Source organism: Aegilops tauschii, chromosome 4 (assembly GCF_002575655.3).
Source record: "Aegilops tauschii subsp. strangulata cultivar AL8/78 chromosome 4, Aet v6.0, whole genome shotgun sequence".
In the NCBI taxonomy this organism is placed as follows: Eukaryota; Viridiplantae; Streptophyta; class Magnoliopsida; order Poales; family Poaceae; genus Aegilops; species Aegilops tauschii.
Window position 1 is genome coordinate 55,911,707 of NC_053038.3, and position 6,089 is coordinate 55,917,795.

Below are 6,089 nucleotides of genomic sequence, written 5' to 3' on the forward strand. Positions count from 1 at the left end.
CATGGCCAGTATATCCATATCTATGTCAATCCTCGTGGTAAATCCCCGGTGAATAAGCTTGAGTGGTATACTCGTCTGAATTGTTATTTCTGTGGATGGACTAACCTTTATTTTATCTCGTACTTGAATATTCCCGTGAAATGAATTAAATTCATGAGCTACTGAATTATTAAGTTGTGAAATATAAGCCCTTTATGTGATGTCGCCCAGACGTCCGACTGTGGCACTCTTGTTATTTACTTTTGATATAAGCCCTTTATGTGATGTCGCTCAGACGTCCGACTGTGGCATTCTTGTTACTTACTTTTGATATAAGCCCTTTATGTGATGTCGCTCAGACGTCCGACTGTGGCACTCTTGTCATTTATTTTCAATATAAGCCCTTTATGTGATGTCGCTTCAGACGTCCGACTGTGGCACGCACTGTCTTTTATATTCTTTTATAAGCCCTTTATGTGGTGTCGCCTTGACGCCCGACTGCGGCATTGTTATTCTTTTTGTATCTTTTCGAGGAGTCATTCAGACACTCGCTTGGCCCTCAGTATTACTTTGGGATTTCGGGAGGACTACCGCCCGACTTCCCTTTTATTTTCCATGCATTGCCATCTCGTTGTTTGAGTACGTTCTATTAATCTGTTCACATGCATCATGTTTACATTTGTTATATCTTATGTCCGAACTGTCTTGCGAGTACTTTCATAATACTCACCTGGCTTGTTGATTTGGCCAAATGTTGACGAAGGCGATCTCATGGATGAAGAGTTTGATAGTGAGTCCGACGCCTAGAGGAATCCCAGTCAGTCCCATGCGATCCTGGATATTGGTCACTTGTATTGTATACGCTTCCGCCACCCACAATAAGTATCCTCAAGCCTCACTCCGACGCTCGAAGAGTTGTTAGTTCAGGATGTCATGTCACCCACTTCGCTGTGATATTTCCACCACTGTTTTTATCATGAGTTAGTAGTTATGCCACCCTATCCGCCTTTAAGTAATATTGGCGAGTTTGTAATAAATTGTTGAGCAGTCTCCGCTCAACCTTGTATTATATTCAGTACTCTTGGTATTTTTCTTCTGTGATCAAGACTTTGTCTACCAGTAAGAAGGATTCTTCTCTACTGGTCCGTAAAAGGGATCGATTTCTCAATAAATATTTTTATTGGAAAACCGGTCGTGACATTAATCTGACTAGAAATTTCGGGATAAAAATATTTTGGATCCCATCAAAATGTGGGAAATTTTATTGAATTCTGTTTTGAACGGTTGGTTGAAATGGGATGTACTTTTAACAAACTGTAAATGGGCTGTAGTAAATTCCATTAGAATTCAAAAATGGGCTACACATTCTTACAAATCTCAAATGGGCTATAAGTTCTCTGCCACACACTTCTGGCCTTACTAAGTTGACGCGTCCCCTAAGAAAACAAAGTTGACGCGTATGCAAGGCTTTGTCAACTTATAGTCAACACACGGTTCTAGCAGCAGTGGCCGTTGGATGTCCATCCAACGGATGCCGTGCTTCTTCTTCAATCTCGGATATTCTAGCTTCACCCGCCCAAAAAATGATTCCTCCCCCTGACATGTGGGGCGCAGCGTTTCGGAAGCTGACCTGTGGGCCTACTAAGTTGACGTACCAAGGGCTTTGTCAACTTAGTCAATATAAACGATTCTAGCTGCAGTGACCGTAGGATGTCCATCCAACGGTCGTCGTGCTTCTTCAACCTCTGGTCTTCTTGCTCCAGCCGCCCAAAGCAGCGCCGGTCGTGCCGCCTGCTCCTGCCTCCCGTGGCCGGCTGTGCTGCCGCGGAGGCCTCACCGCCCCCTACTACTCCCACCGCTGGCCAGGCCATGTGATAGCCTGACTTGTTAGGGATGATAGACTACTCATATCAATAAGGAATTCCTTCTTTTCCGGAAGCCCATTCGGACAGAACTCCAAAGTTAAGCGTGCTCAGCTTGGAGTAGTTTCAGGATGGGTGACCGACCGGGAAGTTTCTCCCGGGTGCGCACGAGTGAGGACAAAGTGCGTAGAAAAGACTAGTATTGATCTGTGAGGCCAGTCTAGATCCTGCCAGGAGTAACGACCACCGGCGGGTGTGTCCGGGGCGTTACAAGTTGGTATCAGAGCCGACCCTCGCGGTTACACAGATGTTTGCGGATAGGTGCGCAGTCATGTTGTTCATGACGTTTGTGACCCGTCGTGGCACACGGCATGGCACATGTACCGGACTGGATACACAGACGTATGTGCCAAGAGGGAACGTTCCTGTGGCCCGACGAGGACGTCGGTTCCTCTGAGTGGGGGTGTATGTGATAGCCTGACTTGTTAGGGATGATAGACTACTCATATCAATAAGGAATTCCTTCTTTTCCGGAAGCCCATTCGGACAGAACTCCAAAGTTAAGCGTGCTCAGCTTGGAGTAGTTTCAGGATGGGTGACCGACCGGGAAGTTTCTCCCGGGTGCGCACGAGTGAGGACAAAGTGCGCAGAAAAGACTAGTATTGATCTGTGGGGCCAGTCTAGATCCTGCCAGGAGTAACGACCACCGGCGGGTGTGTCCGGGGCGTTACAGGCCATCCCTCCACTCACCCACACCCCCTGTTATTCTGCGGCGACGGCAGCGCAGCCGAACCAGTGAACCCTCGTACTTCTCTCCGCGTGTGCATCCACTGCCGCGTCTTCCCCGGCTCCGCGTCGTCCCCTTCCTAGGCCTCGCCATCGTCCACCGCCCTGGTGCTCTCGGCGCGGCGTGGTCAACGTGGTCAAGGAACGACTTCCATCGGACATGGACTGTACGTGGAGAGGCTGACAGCTGGGTCCACGGCAGCCGCAAGGAAGTGCCTCCTTATTACGCGGAAAATAATTATTCCTCCACCTAACAGCGGGACCCACCGGACGGGCCACCAGTATTTTGCAAAAAAAATCATTTCCCCCTGACTGCTGGGACCCACCGGACGGGCCACCGTATTTCGCGAAAAAAACATTCCCCCCGCTGTCAGCTCGGACCCACCGGAAGTGCCTCCTTATTATGCACAAAAAAATTAATACTCCCCCGGCTAGCTGGGACCCACCTTGGTGGGAGGCTGACTTGTGGGCCTACTAAGTTGACGGGGACGAAGGGCTTTGTCAACTTAGTCAATATGAACGATTATAGCTCTAGTGACCGTACGATGTCCATCCAACGGCCGTAGTGCTTCTTCAACCTCTGGTCTTCTTGCTCCAGCCGCCCAAAGCAGCGCCGGTCGTGCCGCATGCTCCTGCCTCCCGTGGCCGGCTGTACTGCCGCAGAGGCCTCACCGCCCCTACTATTCCCACCACTGGCCAGGCCCTGCGGCGACGGCAGCCTCACACCGCAGCCGAACCAGTGAACCCTCGTACTCCTCTCTGCACGGGCTTCCACTGCCACGTCTTCCCCGGCTCCGCGTCGTCCCCTTCCTAGGCCTCGTCGTCGTCCACCGCTGTGGTGCTCTCCGCGCGGCGTGGTCAACGTGGTCAAGGAACGACTTCCATCGGAAGAATACTGTACGTGGAGAGGCTGACAGTTGGGTCCACGACCATAGCCCAGTTTTTTTGTGATTTGCCAAGTAAGTCGCTTTGTCAGGCCTGTTGGGCTGCAAATCTTTCAAGACGAGGAGAGCTTTCATTCGGCTGGCCGAGAAAATGGCCCATCAGTAATGAGAAATGGGCTGTACATTTTTAAAACACATCAAACCTGCAATTAGTTTCAAATATCTTTTTTTTCATTTCAAGATTTTAAATTACATTAATTTTTATGCGTGGAGAATTTGTTGAATTTTATATTGATATACATTTATTTTTAAAATTAGTTTGAATGTGAGTCGAAATTTCGGGATTAAAAACAGTTCGGACCGCACCGAAATATGCAAAATTTCATATAATTTTTTAACCGTGGCCAAAATATGGGCTGTAATGCTAACAAAAAGAATATGGGCTCCAAAAAAACCTCAAGAATTAGCAAATGGGCTGTAAATTATTAGAAATAATGGCAGATGGGTTGTATGCTGTTTTCCACAGATTTGAGGCTTTCCTAAAAAAAAGGTTGACGCACAAGCACTGACTGTTGGATGTCCATCCAACGGCCGTCGTGCATCTTCAATCTCTGCTCTTCCTGCTCCAGCCGCTCAAACAAGCGCCGGCGGGACTGCCTGCTCCCTCCTCCCCGCGGCCGGCTGTGCTGCCGCGCAGGCCTCACCGCCCCACCGTACTCCCATCGCTGGCCTAGCCATCCCTCTACTCACCCACACCTGCTGTTATTCTCCGGCGATGGCAGACGAACCAGTAAACCCTCGTACAGTCGTACTCCCCTCCGCGTGGGAAACAACTGCCGAGTCTTCCCTGCCTACGTGACGTCCCCTTCCTAGGCCTCGCCGTCGTCCACCGCCGTGGTGCTCTCGGCGCGGCGTGGTCAATGTGGTCAACGACCGACTTCCATCGGAAGAGTACTGTGCGTGGAGACGCTGACAGCTGGGTCCACGGCCGCAGCAAGGAAGTGCCTCCTTATTACGCGTAAAATAATTATTCCTCCACCTGACAGCGGGGACCCACCGGACGGGCCACCATATTTCGCGAAAAAAACGTTTCCCCCCTGACTGCTGGGACCCACCAGCTACACCTTCGCACGCAAGGAAGTGCGTCCGGGCAAAAAAAACAAAACGATTCGCCCCCCTGACTGCTGGGACCCACCAGCTACATCTTCGCACGCAAGGAAGTGCCTGACAGTCGGGACCCACCTGGTCGAAGCGTACGTAGCATTGTCATTCTGGTCGCGAACGTGTACGTACATATATACTGGTGGATGTAGAGGCGCGCACGTGTCGTAGTCGAGGCGTGTACGTGTCGTAGTAGAGGCGCACACGTAGCATGTACACGTACGTACAGCGGCCAGGGTGCAAGAAAGAAAATACGGCCACGTATGTGTACATACGGGGGGGTCTCGAACGCCTACTCGCGCATACGTACGGCCAGGGCTCGTGTACATGGGTGGGTCGGAACGGAGAAACAGCGTCGTCGTCGTGTTCATGGGGAGGCAACGGAATGCGTCGTGTTCATGGGGAGGCAACGGAATGCGTCGTGTTCATGGGGAGGCAACGGAATGCGTCGTGTTCATCGGGAGGCCACGGAACGCGTGGGAGCCAACCGGCTGGGTCGGAACGGAATGCGTGGTCGTGTTCATCGGGAGGGCTTGGACGGAATAGGCGATGGAAACGAGGCCTGGCGTACCACACAACGGAGGAAACGGACCTCCTACGTTCGGAACGGGGTCCTGTTGATTGGGAGGGGTCTGGCGTACCGCAAAACGGAGGAAACGGACCTCTTACAGTCGAAACGGGGGTCCTGTTGATCGGGAAGGGTGTGGCGTACCACAAAACGGACCTCCTACGGTCGAAACGGGGGTCCTGTTGATCGGGAGGGGTGTGGCATACCGCAAAACGGACGAAACGGACCTCCTACGGTCGAAATGGGGGTCCTGTTCATCGGGAGGGGTGTGGCGTACCGCAAAACGGGACTCCACGGGATACTGTTCATCTCCACCGTCGACCTCCTCCAGCCTCCATGGGCTACCGTCAACCTCCTCCAGCCTCCACAGGCTCCTGTTCATCCAGCCTCCACCGCGTGCTACTCCACCGGCTACTGTTCAACCACCCCTCCACGGGCACCCCTCCATCGTCTACTGTTCATCCAGCCCTCCACACCACGGGGTCCTATTCAACCACCCCTCCACGGGCACCCCTCCACCGTCTACTGTTCATCCAGCCCTCCACCACACCACGGGGTCCTGTTCATCCAGAGGCAACGCCACCGCTCACTGTTCATCCAAAACCCCCCGCAACACTCACTGTTCATCCCAGAGGCAGCATCGATCGGCTTCAGTTAGCAGCAGTAGCGAAGGAATCGCTCAATCAGGTTCAGTTAACAGCCATCGATCGATCGCTCGGGTTCAGTAACGCGTAGCCTGCAGTGCAATCGCTCGGGTTCAGTTAGAGCCCAACACCTCGCTCGGGTTCAGTTAGAGTCAACGCCTCGCACACACGCGCGTACGTGTACGAGAGAAACGCGCATCGCTCG